This window comes from Garra rufa, chromosome 6, assembly GCF_049309525.1.
Source record: "Garra rufa chromosome 6, GarRuf1.0, whole genome shotgun sequence".
Taxonomy (NCBI): Eukaryota; Metazoa; Chordata; class Actinopteri; order Cypriniformes; family Cyprinidae; genus Garra; species Garra rufa.
In genome coordinates, this window is record NC_133366.1 from 29,625,841 (window position 1) to 29,644,828 (window position 18,988).

The 18,988-nt window shown below is 35.9% G+C and overlaps 1 long non-coding RNA gene across 1 annotated transcript in view; it reads left to right on the top strand.

Annotated features, from left to right (window-relative positions):
* LOC141337248 (uncharacterized) overlaps window positions 1-4,886 on the top strand; it is a 179,261-nt gene extending 174,375 nt beyond the window's left edge. The window contains exon 3 of the long non-coding RNA XR_012355740.1: window positions 3,714-4,886. This is a non-coding gene — a long non-coding RNA (uncharacterized lncRNA). The remainder of the gene's footprint in view (window positions 1-3,713) is intronic.
* The last annotated feature ends 14,102 nt before the right edge of the window (window positions 4,887-18,988 follow it).

The window sequence follows — 18,988 nt, forward strand, 5'->3', positions numbered from 1 at the left end:
AGGGATGGAAGGCACACAAGTAGCAAGATGTAAGTTAAATGTAATGAAGAAGTGGTCAGAGATGTGTAGGGGTTTGACCACGATGTTGTCTGTAATACAATTGCGTGTGTAAATGAGGTCAAGTTGGTTGTAAGATTTGTGAGTGCACGTAGTGACAGTGCGTTTAAGATCAAATGAAGCTATGAGTGAATGGAAGTCTGCAGCATGAGGCTTGACATGTAAACGTTAAAGTCACCAAAGACTAGAAGAGGACTGCCATCCTCTGGAAATGAGGACAGCAGCCCATCCAGCTCCTCTAAGATGATGCCGAGTTGAGTAGGAGGGCGGTAAATTACCACAACATGGAGTTTTATAGGAGATGTTACAGTGGGTACGCCTCCTTGGGTGAGTCACGCCAAAAAGTATGGCACCCAAATGCAAATGGCTCAAATCAAAACTAAATTGCAACAAACTTCGCACTTTTGACTGTGCTCAGGAAGGGATATGAATAACAAAAGCTTCCTTTGGCCGTCGGCTTAGTATTTCAATTTCAATAAGTGCAATCAAAACTACTTAATACAACAAAGCACTAGCAAGACAAATAAACAAAGAACTGCTTTCTAGCAGCTACTAAATGTAAATAGAAACGAATAAGTAAACAAATTCATGCTGCTCACATATTATTGTAGCCCAGTTTGTGCTGAATACAGTGTAATCAGACTGTAGAGATCGGTATGTTCTTAAAACACTGAAAAAAGCACGTCAGGGCATGTCCACTTCTCCAGGCCCGAAAACCCACTCTAGACCCCAGTGTTAAATCACAAAGAAGAACAGTGACAAACCATCAGAAAAACAAAGGGGAAAAAATGGTATTTATTAAACTGTGGGCTAACTGTGTTGTTGCATCCCTATTGTTTACTTTAAAATACTAACCTACTACCCTATTAAAAACATTTAACATCCCCTCAAGGGATCTATAGTGCGCTATCTAATGCGATACTGTAGCTGACGACTGCATGGTTATAATTTTATCTCTACTAGTATCAATTTTGGACATAAAGAAATAGTGGTCGATCATTATATCGACAAGACCGATATATCGGCCGGTATTTGGCATTTTTTTTCCATATATCTGCATCAGCCAATAAGTTTTGCAGTTTTACGGCGGAACATCTGCGCCTGCGTGCACAGCGCTCACATTCTCCTTTTTATTGTTTGCTGTTGTTGTTTAATAGTTCTGCCTAATATGGATATAAGTCTAATAATGAGATAGAACTGTTGAACAAATTAATTAAAAGGTGGCCTATACAAAAAAGTATTATAACAATAGCTTTTATATAATTAGTAATAGAAAGGCAAACATTATAGTTCTTTCTCTTTTACCGCCAGCATTCAGCAAATACGTGCCTAAATCATTTAAACAAATGTCTAATAATGATTTAATTCTATAGACCTTGCAGACTTAGTCAAATCTAGTTGTGAGATCTTGTGAAGTATGCATTTGTATCCTGCATGATTGCTTGTTCTCTGCGTGACAGTTGGTCCGTGCAAATTGAATGCGGACAAGAGGACAGTTAAGCTTCACTGGAGATGTGCGATCAGCAAATTTTAAACTTGTGATTTCAAATTATGCTGTGCTTTATCCATTTACCCACTGTCATATTCATGTCATTTTTACTGCGTGCTGTATAAAATTAGCGTTAGCTTGGATTTTGTTGAAAAAATGATTCCCAATGCAGACAGTGACCTGTTGATTACACTGTTTACTTTTCTTTTTGTTTATATACTTTTTAATATTTTTTATTTATGAATAATACTGTAACAGGATTATAGAATCAGGAAGTTGTAATCTAAAGTATTTTACACATTTATTTTTAATATAATTCATTTTCACTTTATTTAAAATTTCTCAAACATTAATTAAAATATATAATTAAAATTATAAATGATAGTTAAAATAAAAAATATATATTGGCCATCATTATTATCATTAACACTTAGTACTCTAGATCCAGAAAAAAAAAAAACTTAGTAAAAAAATTCAGAAAATCACATTTGTATGATTTTTTTTAAAATAATTAATTTCCATTTTATTGCATGAAATAAGTATTTAATCACCTAACAACCAGCAAGAATTCTGGTTCTCACAGACCTGTTAGTTTGTCTTTAAGAAGCCCTTCTATCTTCCACTCATTACCTGTAATCTCCACTATGGGCAAGACCAAAGAGCTGTCTAAGGACACTAGGGACAAAATTGTAGACTTGCACAAGGCTGGGATGGGCTACAGAACAATAGGCAAATAGCTTGGTGAGAAGGCAAGAGTGCATCCGTAGGGGTTGCCATTGTTGTTTTGCAAGCTATGTGATGTCAGAGAGCAGAACTGGGAGTACATCAATCTAGTACGAGTTCATGGGTGGGAAGTCACGGGTTTGACTGCCATTCCAGTGTACTTTCACGGATAGAAGGTTGGATAAACACGAGTAACGGGTTGCCTGGAATGCGAGTTTTATCATGCGTTTGTTTGTACAGCATGCCCTTTTTTTATTGTATTTGTTTCATTACATACTAAATTTATGTTTCTCTGAGGCTTTTTTTTTTTATATTGGCTTAAGAAAGCCAACATTTATGTAAACATTATTATGAAATATTATCTTGAGAGTAATTGACTATACCTAGACCTTTAATGCTTCACCAAACTTTCACTTTGGTTTTCAATTTTATCCAACAAGATGGAACTATTTACACAACAGTTATCAATGGAACATGCAGTATTTGTACAATGCTATAATAATAAATAATCTGTTAGCGTACTGTATGTTGTGTGGTGTTTCAGTGCCATCCACGTGTAAATAAAACATCAAAACTATAAACAGATTTGAAACATGAGAAATCAAGCCAAAATGTAATTTTCCATTTGTTAAACTAAACGGAAAAAAAAGGAGCCGTCTTTTTATTTCTCGTTATTTCATTCTAAATACGAAATGAAATGATCAAAATGACCAAGATGTAGGTCATCAAGGACTTTCCGTTTACTGTTTTTCAAAATACCATGAATTTCGGACATATTCTTTTTGCATACTCTTTTTTGCATACTATATAGTAGGGAAGTATTCAATTTCAGGTGCAGCAATGGAGCTTATGCATCAGTACTCCTCTGGTTTTCCTGCAGTTTCTGTATGTGCATTGTTGAATATTCTGCTGAATTTGAACCGTTGAATTTGTTATAGGTTGTATTTTTAAACAGACTGAATATTTTACAGGTGAATTCTTGAAAGCTAATAATCAGTTTCACTATATTTGCAGCAGTTTTTGGGTATAATGGAATTGTGTGTGCGTGCGTGCGTGTGTGCGTGCGTGCAAGTGTTTCTTGTACAAGTGTATATACAATGTGCGATTTGACATTATTGATTTATCACAAAAACCAAACAAAAACACACCCAGAGGGTGCATTTAGAATTCACGATTTCATTATGTGAATGTCTATTAAAATACATTTTAAAGTTCCCGCAAAATATTGGGCTTCTTTAGAGAAGAGGAAGAGTTGTTGTAGTAGAGTGTTGTTGCCATGTTGTAGACCTTAAAAAGTGAATTCTGTAAAAGACAATATCTCCCTTAGCAATGAACTTTAAGCAACAGGTCATTATTATACCCAACATTTTTACCTGGTCACCAGTTATTTGACCAGTCATTATCTTCTCTACTTCAAACTTTTTAACTGTATTTCCTCTTTCAGGTTTTTGGCAGAGTTTCATGAGGACTTCTTTCCAGAGTCTGCATATGTGTCTGCAACTGAAGCCCATTACAGCATGAAGCAACCACGCTCAGTCTTCTAAACATCCTTTATAGAGAGAGTTTATTGTCTAATGAGCTCCTCTGAACTTCTGGTCCACCCCTGACACTGAATGTTGAGCTAATGTTCTTTGTTCTTGCTTCAGATTTTGTTAATTTCCCTGGAGTGTTTCACCTGTCCATTTCTAACTGTTCATTTGTAATGTATGACAAAATTTAATGACAATCTTTTTTGCTATTGTTTATAGTTTTCTTATTTTAAAGCATTTTTAAATCAGTTCTGCAAAATAATCCTTTTCTTGTTTTCTAGTTTGTCTATGCTATATAAAGCCACCATTACCTCAAACTTGTGCTTGTGATTAATTTATTTTTATTTTTTGCATCTAAAATTGATCTAACATTTGTCTTAGTTTTCCTTATTTTGCTTGTCCCTTCCCTCTCCTTCGTCTGCATGTGATTAAAATAAGGAATTGCACAACAGCAAGATGTTTAATGTACATGTATCCACTTTTGCCACACATAATTGTTGTAACATTGTTTTAATAATGCATTTTTATTTTGAGCTCTACTGATAATTGCTTTCTCATTCATTCACAAAATATATTTGTTTTATTGTACATGACTGTATATAAAGTTCTCGATGGTAAAAGGTTTCATATCTTTTCTTTCCGTGAAAGTAGGTCAAGGCTGGTTTTTAACAAATATTGTTTTTTTCCCATTATTCCTAACAGTTAAGTTAGGTTCCCATGTGTTCCAGTTAAGTTAGATTCCCATGTGTTTCTGTGTATTCTATAGTGACTTGTAGATTATCAAAGCCAGAGTTAACTTGTTATTGTGGTGATTAATTTATCAATACATTATTCAAATATTTGTTTCTGGTGTTTTAAAGACTTTGAAACTTGTGATTGTTGTAAGGTAAATATTTTTGTTGCAGCTATTCATTGGCATTCATTTCATACATTAAAGAACTCTTTAAAAACAGGTAAACTAATTATAGAATCATTTGTGTGTAAACATTGTGCAAAACTATTTTATAATGTTTTTGTTATTTCTGAATTTGTATTTCAATGTTTCATGTTTGTCACCATCTGTAATGAACAGGCAAGGTTGTGCCCCATTCTTTATTTAAAGTAGTAATTCTTAATGCGTTTTCTGTAGTGCAGCTGCCCAACTATGGAATGTCAAAGCTTCCAAAATAATAAATATAAAAAGAAATAAATACATGCATGAATATACAAAGAAATGTAAATATGAGTATTTCTATTTGCTTTTTTATTTGTCTATATAAGAAAGACGTCACTATTCATCGCTGGTGAAGTTCATATTTTGTAATCTGCCACGGGAGTTCACGGCCATTGTTATTGTCACGGTTTACATACCGTTGTGTGCAAACGCTAAGGATGTGCTTCACAAGCTGTGCAACATTAGCAGCAAACAACAAACAAATAACCCTGATGGCTTTTTCATCATAGCCGGTGACTTTAATCACGCAAACTTAAAAGTCTGTTTTGCCAAATTTCTACCAATTTTGCAACAAGGCAACAACACCCTGATCACATCTCTGTTATGCTAATCCCAGTATACAGACAACTTCTCAAACTTGCCCAACTGGTTCAAAAGCAGATCATGGTATGGCTGGACAATGCTACCTCTGCAGTACAGGACTGCTTCCAGGACACAGAATGGGACATGTTTAAAGAGGCAGCCACCTACAACATCCACACAGACCTGCAAAAATACACAGAAACAGTGACTGCTTACATAAAAAAGTGCATAGATGATGTGACAGTCACCAAGACCATCACCACACATGACAACCAGAAGCCGAGATGAGGCCTTCAGATCAGGAGTCAAAGTCAGCTTTATTGTCAATTCTACCACATGTACAGGACATACAGAGAATTGAACTTGCGTTACTCTTCAGACCCTTGGTGCATAACAGGTAACAAGGTAGAATTTTAAAATTACGAATAAATACAATTATACATGTAATCTAAAAAATGGAGGAAAAAATACAGTATGCAAGTAAGGGCACATGGCAGAGTGCAAACCAGACAGAGTAGTGCAAATGAAAATAATATAATGCAAAATAGAGCTTGTAAATATGATAAAGTGAAAGAGAGCAGTGTGTCAGAGATCAGAAAGATTGTGGCGCAGAAGAGGGGAGTGGGGGCAGAGCCGGGAGAGAGTTGAGCTTCCTGACAGCCTGATGGATGATGCTGTCCTTCAGTCTGCTGGTCCTGGCCGCAGTCTCCTCCCTGATGGCAGCAGGCTGAAGAAGCTATGCATTGGGTGGGTGGGATCAGCTGCTATGCAAAGGGCTTTTTTGGTGAGATGGGTGCTGTAGATGTCTTGGAGGGAGGGGAGAGGGACACCAATGATCTTATCAGCTGCTCTCACTATGCGTTGAGTTTTTTGGCAGGATGCATTACAGGCTCCAAACCACACAGTGATGCAGCTCGTCAAAATGTGCTTGATGGTGCCTCTGTAGAAGGTGTACATGATAGGAGCTGGTACTCTTGCTCTTCTAAATTTGCAGAGGAAGTAGAGACGCTGCTGTGATTTCTTGGCCAGTGCAGTGGTGTTGTTCGCCCAGGGAAGATCCTCAGTGATGTGCACACCCAGGAACTTGGTGCTGCTCACTCTCTCCATACACGCATTGTTGATGGTCAGAGAAGCATGCTGAGTGTGCGCTCTCCTGAAGTCAACAACAATCTCCTTCGTCTTCTCCACATTCAGAAAGAGATTGTTGTCTCTGCACCACCCGGCCAGGCTTCTGTAGTTCGTCTCATCACTGTTGCTAATGAGACCCACCACAGTCGTGTCGTCTGCAAACTTGATGAAGAGGTTGGAATTGTGTAACGATGCGCAGTCGTGGGTCAGCAGAGTGAAGAGGAGGGGGCTCAGCATACATCCCTGAAGGGCCCCTGTGTTTAGAGTGATGGTGCTGGATGTGTTACTGCCGACTCCAATGAGGAAATCCAACAGCCATTTACACAGTGAGGTGTTGATCCCCAGCTGGACCAGTTTTTGAGTGAACTGTTGGGGGATTATGGTGTTAAATGCTGAACTGAAGTCTATGAACAGCATTCAGACATAGGAATCCTTTTGGTCCAAATGTGTGAGTGCTAAGTGGAGTGCAGTGGAGATGGCATCACTGGTCGAGCAGTTGGACCGATTCGCAAACTGGAAGGGGTCCAGGGAGGGGGGCAGGACAGACTTAACATGCTGCATGACTAGCCATTCATGAGAATGGAAGTAAGTGCAACTAGACGGTAGTCATTAAAGCAGGAGGGAGATTACTTTTTTGGGACCAGGATGATGGTGGTGGCTTTGAAACATGTGGGGACGACAGCCTGGTTAAGCGAGATGTTGAAGATGTCTGTGAAGACATCAGTAAGTTCCACTGCACAGTCTCTCAGTACGCGACCAGGAATGTTGTCAGGACCCGGTGCTTTGCGTGTGTTGATCGTGCTGAGGGATTTCTTCACACTGTCTGGGGACAGAGTCATCACCTGGTCACCAGGAGGTGGTGAGGACTTCTGTGCAGTGGTGCTGTTTTGTGCCGCAAAGCTAGGGAAGAAGGTGTTCAGCTCGTCCAGCAGGGAGATGGTGCTGTCACAGGACTGTGGTGGAGGCTTGTAATCTGTGATGGTCTGTATCCCCCGCCACAGGCTCTGTGTGTCTCTACTGTTTTTGAAACAATGGGCTATTCCTCTGGATTACTGTTTCTTAGCCTCTCTAAAGCCACAGGACAGGTTGGCCCTAGTGGTCTTCAGGTTTGCCTCATCTCCAGCTCTGAAGGTAACGTTCCGAGCCTTCAGCAGGCTGTAGACCTCCCCTGTCAGCCATGGCTTTTAATTGGCACAGACAGTGATGGTTTTGGTGACTGTTACATCTTCAGTGCATTTGTTGATATAGGCTGTAACAGTCTCTGCCCACTCCTGGAGGTCAGTGGTGTTGTTGTGAGTGGCAGCTTGCTTAAACATACTCCAGTCTGGTGGTGAAGTAGCCCTGTAAAGTCTCTGAAGACCTTTTGGCCACACTTGTATCTGCTTTTGAACCGGTTTGGTGACTGTGACGAGCGGTCTGTAAGCAGGCATTAGCAATGAGGTGGGGGAGAGGAAAAGCCTTATAAGCTTATCTCTGGGAGGTGTAAACAAGGTCCATTGTGTTATTTTCCCGTGTTGGAAAGTCTATGTGTTGCTGTATTTTGGGAAACACACTCTTTAAGTCTGCATGGTTGAAATCCCCAGCCAGGATGAGAAAAGCATCTAGGTGGGCTGTCTGCTGCTCACTGATGTGCTGGTACAGTTCATTACGTGCCTCACTCCTGTTGGTGGGAGGTGGGAGGAATGTACACAACAAAAAGCAGTATGGCTGAATATTCCCTCTGTAGATAGAACAGCCAGTACTTGATAACTATAAACTATATACACAAAGCCCTCCACCGCGAGTCTCCTGCGACGACAACTCTGTCAGCATAGTAGCATGTTAACTGGTCGAGCTGAATGGCGCGGTTCGGGACACTGTTGCTGAGCCATGTTTACGTGAACACAAAAACACAACAGTCCTTTACAGTTCTCTGAGATGAACGTAGTAGTGGGATGTAGTCCAGTTTATTGTCTAAGGAGCGTATGTTGGCCAGAACGATGGTGGGGATAGCGGGTTTGTGTGGGTTAGCCACTAGCCTAGCTCGGATACCTCCACGCTTACCCCTCTTCCGCTTCTTACGCCGCTTGAGGTGCCTCCATTGTGGGCGAGGTGCAGGAGTGGGGGTCGGTGTTGGAGTAGGCCTCCGGAGCAGATCGATATATTGCAGCTCTTCGGCATCTGCAGAGTTTAGCTTAAAAAGTTTGGTTCTGCCGATGACAAGCAAAGATGTTCGACTATATACACGCTTGAGGACAGATAAAAGCGATTAATGCTTTTTGTTTGCTGATTGACTGACTGTTCAGTAAAAATCCAATGTGTCATGTGGCATTCATTGGCATGTTAAAAATTATATATACAGTGCCTTGCGAAATTATTCATACCCCTTAATTTTGTTATGTTGCCACCTTATGTTAAAGTACTTGAAAATTACGGTAACACTTTATTTTAAGGGTCCAGAATAATGCATTAGTTAAGCATTAATTAACTGTTAATTTGTTCACAGTTAAGCATTAGTTAAGCACAAACACACTAGTAATTAATGACTAATTTAACATTTTAAGGTTCCAAATGATGTATTAGTTAAATATTAATAAACCAGTAATTCAAGATTAACTTGTTCACAATTATGCATCAGATAAGCATGAACACATACATAAATAATGATTAACTGAACATATAGTAAGGGCTTATTGGCCATTATTTGCGAATTATTACATTTTTAAAAACACATAAATAAGCAAAAATAGATAACAAAAATAAGCTAGTAATTAATAAATAACTGAATGTACAGTAATTACATGTTAGCCATTATTTACGAATTAATAAGCCATTATTATTTTAATATTTTTTGTAGTGATGTAAATACATTTCTGTGATTTACCATCTATTAAGTTAACCAAATAATAAGCTAGTAATTATGTTTAATTACTGCTGGTTTGCAATTATATATAGCGAAAATAGTGTAATAAGGACTATTTGATGCATCAGGTTCTACAGTTCTAATGTTAAAGTTATATCCACATTAATTATGGCAATTATATTATATGCATTATTATAGGCAAGTGACATTCAAGTTTATTTATCAGAATAAGCCAATAATTAAGGCTAACCTTCCATTAATACAGTACTAATAAATCCGATTTGACCCCCTATTCTGAAGTGAAAGTTATATCCATAATTATGGCACTTATTGAGTGATATTCAAGTATATTTACCAGAATAAGCCAATAATTAAGGCTAACCTGCCATTAATACAGTGCTAATAAAGCCGATTTGACCCCCTATTCTGAAGTGAAATTTATATCCACAATAATTATGGCACTTATTGAGTGATATTCAAGTATATTTACCAGAATAAGCCAATAATTAAGGCTAACCTGCCATTAATACAGTGCTAATAAAGCCGATTTGACCCCCTATTCTGAAGTGAAAGTTATATCGGTAACACTTTACAATAAGGTTCATTAGTTAAACACTAGTTAATGTACTAACTAACATGAACTAACCATGAGCAATACATTTGTTACTGTATTTACTAATCTTCATAATCGTTAGTTAACGAAAATACAGTTGTTCATTGTTTGTTCACGTTAGTTTATGCTGCATTAACTAATGTTAACAAGATTTAAAAAATGTATTAGTAAATGCTGAAATTAACATTAACAAAGATTAAGAAATGCTGTATAAGTGCAGTTCATTTTTAGTTCATGTTAACTAATGTGATTAACTAATGTTAACTAAGGAACCTTATTGTAAAGTGTTACCGTTATATCCAAATTAATTATGGCACTTATTGAGTGATATTCCAGTTTATTTACCAGAATAAGCCAATAATAATACTGACGTATTTACAGCATCTACATTTACAAATACATACGTATTTTTAGCATTTTAATGTACAATACATACGTTTTGACAACACCTAAAAACAAATCCTTATGAATACTGAAATCGCAGCATTGATTTCATTATTGTTGTTTTTAATTGTCATACCAATTGCCTTATGTTTTCATTCGCATTGTTAAATAGTTGAATCGTTTACTTTATATGAAATTATAACATTTCATACTGTTCTGTGTGATTTCTGCTGCCAGCTCGTTTCCAAAAATAGGTCTACATAATGTTAAGCAAGCCTACAGTTTAAACTCAAATACATTTCTGCAATTGTTTAAGCATTCATGTAATATTAGATAGCAGACCAACACTGAATAAACATTGAATCAATGTTAATGCATCAATCATATTATCATTGAATCAATGTTGAATTTTAACATTGTTTTTTTGTCAGTTTTGCACCCTGAAATAATGTTATTTCAATGATGAAAAATCAATCAAGATGGTCATTAAATCAACATTTTTTCAACTTAAATTAAATCACTTATTTAACATTGAATTAATATAGAAACATTATCAAATCAATCATGCTTTTTACTTTTTTCCATCAGAGAACATGCATGACTGTAATTAATATGGTTTTGAAACAATAAGTCACTCAAAGTAAACAACATCTTTCAGTTTACATGCAAATGTGTTTATTTTTGCCGCACACTATTTGAACAAGAAAATAGCATTGAATTTAAACAATTATTTTAAAAAATCCAACAACAACAAAAAACTTTGTGGTAACTTCAAAAAATATAGGCCCTGATTCGCAAACAGGGCTTAGCTTAAATCAGGACTAGACCTTAGTTAAATTAGGCTATTTAAACAGCTTTTATAAAATGCATCTGAGACAAAGCAATGGCAATGACATTTTAAGATTGTCAGAGTAAGTTATTTTCAGTTAAGAGAGCTTAAACATGAGTTTAGTTTGGGACTAGCCTTGTGAAATGGGGGACAAATCTTAAAATACAATGTACATACAGGATATGATAAAATGAATGACAAAGTGGCCTTTAAACATGGAACGGTTAATTCTGAATTTATAAAGCAAATGCCAGGAGAAGAGCCTTTAAAACTGACAACTTATAACAAATACAACCTGCCTCTGCAAAATGGAAAAACATTGAAATTAAAACTCACCATCAAAGCTAGAAACACTAACATACCACAGACTGAGACATTACCAGTTTGCTGTTCAGGTCTTGAAGTTTTTCATGGATTGAAGCTACTTTTCTTATTAAAAAAAGATGTCATGTCTCCTCATTAAACAGATAATCTGATAAACTCAGGGCTTTCCACAATAAGGCAATGTCCCCAAGCCATACAGGGCCACATTGGAGCCAATGTTGCACTGTCACAGCAAAGATGATCTCTGAGGCCTCCTTTTTCTCAGCTTTCACTTGTTGTAAGGCATCTAAAGTATAAAAACAAACATGATGTTAAAACTGCACAGTGGTGTAAAACATTTGATTAGTAGTAGTGTGTAACTGAAAGAAGGTGGGTCCTAAAAATTTTGGAAATGTGACTTAATGTACTACAAAATTATGTACAAATTGTAATTAGAATTTAATATGGCAGATGAATGTGCCTAAAATAAATATTTCTCTCTGTCTCCGAAGTTAAGATCTATTGAAAACATAATTAAGGCTTTTCTCATTAAAGTTAAGATATTTAAGATTTTTAATGGATTTAAATTGTATCAAACTGAATTTAGGACAAAAGGACCCATGTGGACCCTGACTTACCATGCACATTTTGGAGCCTGGTGTCTGTAAATTGAGTTTTTTTTTGTTCAGGCTAATCTTTCAGTCTCCTACTGCCCAGTTCATCTGAGAAGCCAGCTCACAGCATCCTGACACGTGCCTCAACTGATGCTCCTCCAACAGCAAAACAGCCAACCTAAAAGGGTGTCAGGAACATATTTGCACAAAAAAACATGGATAGGTTACAAATAATTGTCATGGGAATGTAGTTTTTTTTTTTAAGTTATAAAACATTAAAAACAGCATTCACTTGGAAAATGCGTATTGAATGAAAAACTTGCTTTTGTCAATAAATAAATAAATAAAATAAAAATAAATTAATCTTAAAATGTAAATTACCATCACACATCTGGCATCTTCACATTAAAGAGTCCACTCTGGTAGCTGCCATCTCTTGAAGCCTCAGACACTGGTTCAGCCAGTCTTTCAGCCCTGATGTGAGCAAAAGCTATGAAATGTCCTTCTGATGGGCACACAAAAAGGGAAAAATGGAGGGTGGAAAACACTCTTATTAGGGTAAGCAAATTAGTTTTGTGACATACTGACTTAAGGTGTTAAAAAAGTATTAACGTTATATCAAACTAATATTTAAAAATATATTAAATAAAATAATCAAATATATTAAGCTAATTACATAAAAATTAGAAAATCAAACAATGCAAGGTTTCCCCTATTTATCAGTCAAAGAAGGAGCTGAGAGAAATTAAAATTAGGTCGATAGCACTAATAAGAAATTTGGAAAAATATTTATTACATTAAAATTTTCCATTCATATATTTTTTCAGGATAGAATCATGTCAAAATCGCGATCAGTCTGCTTGTGCTGTCACATATATTGTTGAAACACAAACATTTAAACAACACTCTCACTATTGTATCTGGTAGAGTTTGGTGGAAAAAACAAACCGAAATGTAATATATTTAATGAAAATCCTTACCTGGCCATTCGTTGGTCCAGACGGCGCGCGTTCATGTGACTCATCGCAGACTCGCAGTTCACTAACGTTACTCGGACTTGTCCAGATAAAAACATACAAGTTGTAAGGAAGATGAATAGTGAAATACACGTGAAATGAAATAAAGTACATGTAAAGCTGTAATATATTATGACGCTAACTTACTTCTTTTCTCTGAGGTGAATCAATAAACATCTGTCAACTGTCGTCAAATAAAGGGAACTCTCTATAACGGAAGTAAATGAAGTTACACGGATTATTTTATTATTATTTTTTCTAAGCGTTATATTTTATGTAAATTTTTAGTGACCTTTTATAACTTACCTCTAATAAAACAGTTTGACGTTGCCTCGTCTGCGTCCGTCCGTTTCGCATTTGAAATCTGTAATGCCGCGCTTTGATTTGATTGGCGGTTGGCAGCCAGCTTTAAGTTGCATTACTGCCACCTAATGGATTGGATTGTGGCGCATATAAAAAAACTCTGAATTCTCTCTATTAACCTGTATTCTTAGGTGATTCATTAAATGTATGCAAATTCTATACGATTTTAATCTCACAATTATAATGAATATATAAATCATAAATAATATGAATAGTTATAATTTAAATGTTTAATTATAATTTTGATTAAAAAAAAAAAAATATATATATATATATATATATATATATATATATATGGATGACCACAATAATTATAAAGACATTCATTGGAGCATTTATTCATTATCAGTCTCTGGCTGAATGTGCTCCTCTAGCTATAGCCAAAAACAGCTAGCTAATGAACACATTATTAGCAGCAGTAATAGTAGCTATGTTTTTAGTAATTAATGATTAAATGCAACTACTACTACTGTCACTGCTGCTAATAATATCCTGCTGGTTTATCTGAGTTCTATCTAATGGTAACAGTTCTATGTTAATCTACACACTCTACAAACTGTTTTATTTGTTTATTTATTGGTGCTGCTAGTGGTGATGAGTGATGACAAAATTAACAGAATTTATTGTTTGATGAGCATGTGCTTAATACATTTCATGAAAATGTGCCATATTTAAGTGTTGAATGAGGGATTGACTGTCTAAATTCCACTAGTGAAATGCTGACCAAAAATCAACATTGATTCAATATTTTTTATTTCAACACAGAAAATCATTGAATTATCAACATTGATCCAATATTATTTAACACTGATTTTTCAACCTCAACCAAAATGATGATTCTGATGGAATTTCAACATTGAATCAATGTCACCTTGTTATCTTTAAACTCAAATACATTTCTGCAATTGTTTAAGCATTCATGTAATATTAACTTCGTTTGCCTAGTGGGACACAAAGGGTGTTTTCTCTGACATGCGGTGACTAACAACAGAACCATAAAATACACTGAACACGCATCATAATTACACAATGAAAATATTTTATTTGTGCGCTAATCTTTAGAATCCATACGACTGCGAGGAACAGACCCAAATTAAAACCTTTATCCAGCGATCTTCACGTCCATCCCGAGCAGCGAGTCCAGCAGCAACAGCATTTACCTCGCGCTGAACTGAAGTGCTTGTTTCAAATTCAAATTTTGCCGCATTTAGAAACGACAAGTTTTACGGCAGGAAAATCGAACGCTCATTGGTTCTCGCCTGCCTTCGTCACAGATTACGACATGACGTGTTTCTGGTGAGATGTGTTTGAATAATGCGCGGGCGCAATCATGGAGTGGATCAAGCCAATAATATGGATATTATTTTCAGCGATTATCAATTTAAAATATGGCCAGCACCTCAAACAAACCTACTGCATTCTACCAGAGAGGACTGCGGCTGCAAATGCATCGTCATTTGGATTACTTTTTGGTACGGCTGTTGATATTTTTGCAATAAATCGACGATTGTGATTGCACTTTTAAGTCTGTCATGTTTTGTTTTTTTATTACTGTACAGAGAGAGTTATGGTTAACGTTAGGTTTAGAGGTAGGAGTGGGATTATAAAAAATATTTTTATTCCAAATTCTTACTGAAATGGCAATTTCCCTGCATATTTTGGTCAGTTACGTTTTATATGCTTTTATATTCGTTATAAAATGGGTAGGTTTAGGTTTGGGGGTAGGTTAAGAGGGCTAAAAATCAAAATCGCTTATTAATAAAATTATAAAATTGCAATTGCTATAAAATCGGTTTCGTTTTGGTGGTAAGTTAAGGGTGCTAGAAAATATCTAAATCTAAACGTTACGTATAAATACCCATAAACAATAAGATCAGACTGAATTATTGGCTTATTCTGGTAAATAAACTTGAATATCACTCAATAAGTGCCATAATTAATGTGGATATAACTTTCACTTCAGAATAGGGGGTCAAATTGGCTTTATTAGTACTGTATTAATGGCAGGTTAGCCTTAATTATTGGCTTATTCTGGTAAGTAAACTGGAATATCACTCAATAAGTGCCATAATTAATGTGGATATAACTTTCACTTCAGAATAGGGGGTCAAATTGGTTTTATTAGTACTGAATTAATGGCAGGTTAGCCTTAATTATTGGCTTATTCTGCTAAATAAACTGGAATATCACTCAATAAGTGCTATAATTAATGTGTATATAACTTTCACTTCAGAATAGGGGGTCAAATCGGCTTTATTAGAACTGTATTAATGGCAGGTTAGCCTTAATTATTGGCTTATTCTGGTAAATAAACTTGAATATCACTCAATAATTGCCATAATTAATGTGGATATAACTTTTAGAACTTTAGAACTAACATTAGAACTGTAGAACCTGATGCATCAAATAGCCCTTATTACACTATTTTAGCCATATATAATTGCAAACCAGCAGTGATTAAACATAATTACTAGTTTATTATTGGGTTAACTTAATAGATGGTAAATCACAGAAATGTATTTACATCACTACAAAAAATATTAAAATAATAATGGCTTATTAATTTGTAAATAATGGCTAACATGTATTTACTGTACATTCAGTTATTTATTAATTACTAGCTTATTTTTGTTATCTATTTTTGCTTATTTATGTGTTTTTAAAAAATTAATAATTCGCAAATAATGGCTAATAAGCCCTTACTATATGTTCAGTTAATCATTATTTATGTATGTGTTCATGCTTATCTGATGCATAATTGTGAGCAAGTTCATCTTGAATTACTAGTTTATTAATATTTAACTAATACATCATTTGGGAACCTTAAAATGTTAAATTAGTCATTAATTACTAGTGTGTTTGTGCTTAACTAATGCTTAACTGTGAACAAATTAACAGTTAATTAATGCTTAACTAATGCATTATTCTGGACCCTTAAAATAAAGTGTTACCCCAACTTTGTTCTGCACTGAAACGCTGTTTTCTGACATTTCAGGGTCTAACTTCAAAAATCATGCAAAACACTTCTAACACCTTCAGATATGTTTCTCTGTGTTGCAAAATAGGTTTTATTCATGCACAGACTGCAAAGTTAAAGTGGGACCGAGATTCAGCTTGCATTGCTTGAACCAACTTTGTTCTGCGCTGAAAAGCTGTTTTCTGACATTTCAGGGTCTAACTTCAAAAATCATGCAAAACACTTCTAACACCTTCAGATATGTTTCTCTGTGTTGCAAAATAGGTTTTATTCATGCACAGAGTGTAAATTTAAAGTGGGACAGAGATTCAGCTTGCATTGCCTGAACCAACTTTGTTCTGCGCTGAAACGCTGTTTTCTGACATTTCAGGGTCTAACTTCAAAAATCATGCAAAACACTTCTAACACCTTCAGATATGTTTCTCTGTGTTGCAAAATAGGTTTTATTCATGCACAGACTGCAAAGTTAAAGTGGGACCAAGATTCAGCTTGCATTGCCTGAACCAACTTTGTTCTGCGCTGAAACACTGTTTTCTGACATTTCAGGGTCTAACTTCAAAAATCATGCAAAACACTTCTAACACTTCAGATATGTTTCTCTGTGTTGCAAAATAGGTTTTATTCATGCACAGACTGCAAAGTTAAAGTGGGACCGAGATTCAGCTTGCATTGCCTGAACCAACTTTGTTCTGCGCTGAAACGCTGTTTTCTGACATTTCAGGGTCTAACTTCAAAAATCATGCAAAACACTTCTAACACCTTCAGATATGTTTCTCTGTGTTGCAAAATAGGTTTTATTCATGCACAGACTGGAAATTTAAAGTGGGACAGAGATTCAGCTTGCATTGCCTGAACCAACTTTGTTCTGCGCTGAAACGCTGTTTTCTGACATTTCAGGGTCTAACTTCAAAAATCATGCAAAACACTTCTAACACCTTCAGATATGTTTCTCTGTGTTGCAAAATAGGTTTTATTCATGCACAGACTGCAAAGTTAAAGTGGGACCAAGATTCAGCTTGCATTGCCTGAACCAACTTTGCTCTGCGCTGAAACGCTGTTTTCTGACATTTCAGGGTCTAACTTCAAAAATCATTCAAAACACTTCTAACACCTTCAGATATGTTTCTCTGTGTTGCAAAACAGGTTTTATTCATGCACAGAGTGTAAATTTAAAGTGGGACAGAGATTCAACTTGCATTGCCTGAACCAACTTTGTTCTGCGCTGAAACGCTGTTTTCTGACATTTCAGGGTCTAACTTCAAAAATCATGCAAAACACTTCTAACACCTTCAGATATGTTTCTCTGTGTTGCAAAATAGGTTTTATTCATGCACAGACTGCAAATTTAAAGTGGGACAGAGATTCAGCTTGCATTGCCTGAACCAACTTTGTTCTGCGCTGAAACGCTGTTTTCTGACATTTCAGGGTCTAACTTCAAAAATCATGCAAAACACTTCTAACACCTTCAGATATGTTTCTCTGTGTTGCAAAATAGGTTTTATTCATGCACAGACTGCAAATTTAAAGTGGGACAGAGATTCAGCATGCATTGCCAGAACCAACTTTGTTCTGCGCTGAAACGCTGTTTTCTGACATTTCAGGGTCTAACTTCAAAAATCATGCAAAACACTTCTAACACCTTCAGATATGTTTCTCTGTGTTGCAAAATAGGTTTTATTCATGCACAGAGTGTAAATTTCAGGGATGTGATTTTTCCGGATTAATCCGGAATTCCGGATTTTTCGACCTGAAAATGTGACCTATGTCACGTATTTGCGACCGTTCGCAAATGGCGGATGGCGAAGTATGATTCCGGACCGCAAGATGCGTCCATGCCGACCGTGAAAGCTTTTGACATAATAATAATAATAAAAAAAATGCCAAACGCTATTTCTTATAAATACATTTATATCAAGCACACTAGGGTCAGCGTTTGGGTGCAATCTTCCATGCAGTGAGGAGATCAGAGATCGGCAGACAGATGTTGCTTTCAGTGAGTGAAAACCGTTGATGGAAAATGCATTATTTTGGGGTTACATCGCAAAATATTGTAAATATATCTTTTTATACTGTATTTTTATACATATATTTTAAACCACGACGGTGAGCCAATGGATATCACACAAGCAACGTGAAAACTGCATATAGCGTATTAAAGTGAAAGTAAAAACAGCGCTTTCAGCATCTAATGTGCACATTCTCTAAGAGACAATGATAGACGAATATACTTCATATGCTGATATTAATTTACTTCCCTAATATTTCTCTTCTGCAAAATAAAAAGAAACGTATTTTGTGTAGGCTAAGGGTTTTTGAAAGTCAGTTCTTGAAATAAAGCTCTTCATTTTTATTGATGACTGTAGTGTTATTAGGGGTTAAGAAAGACTTTATTATTTCAGGTTGTCTTAAATGTGGGGACTAAAAGGCAAGAATTGCGATGGAACTTTATAAGCTTATCCATTGAATAAATATGAGCGCTGCGCGTTTCAAAGTCAGCTGCGGCGCTGCTTTGTGTATCATTCTGATAGCGCCTCCTGCTGGAAGAGAATGATCTGACATTTTTAATCAGCTCGTACGTCTACTGTTGTCAAAAAGACCAATGTAA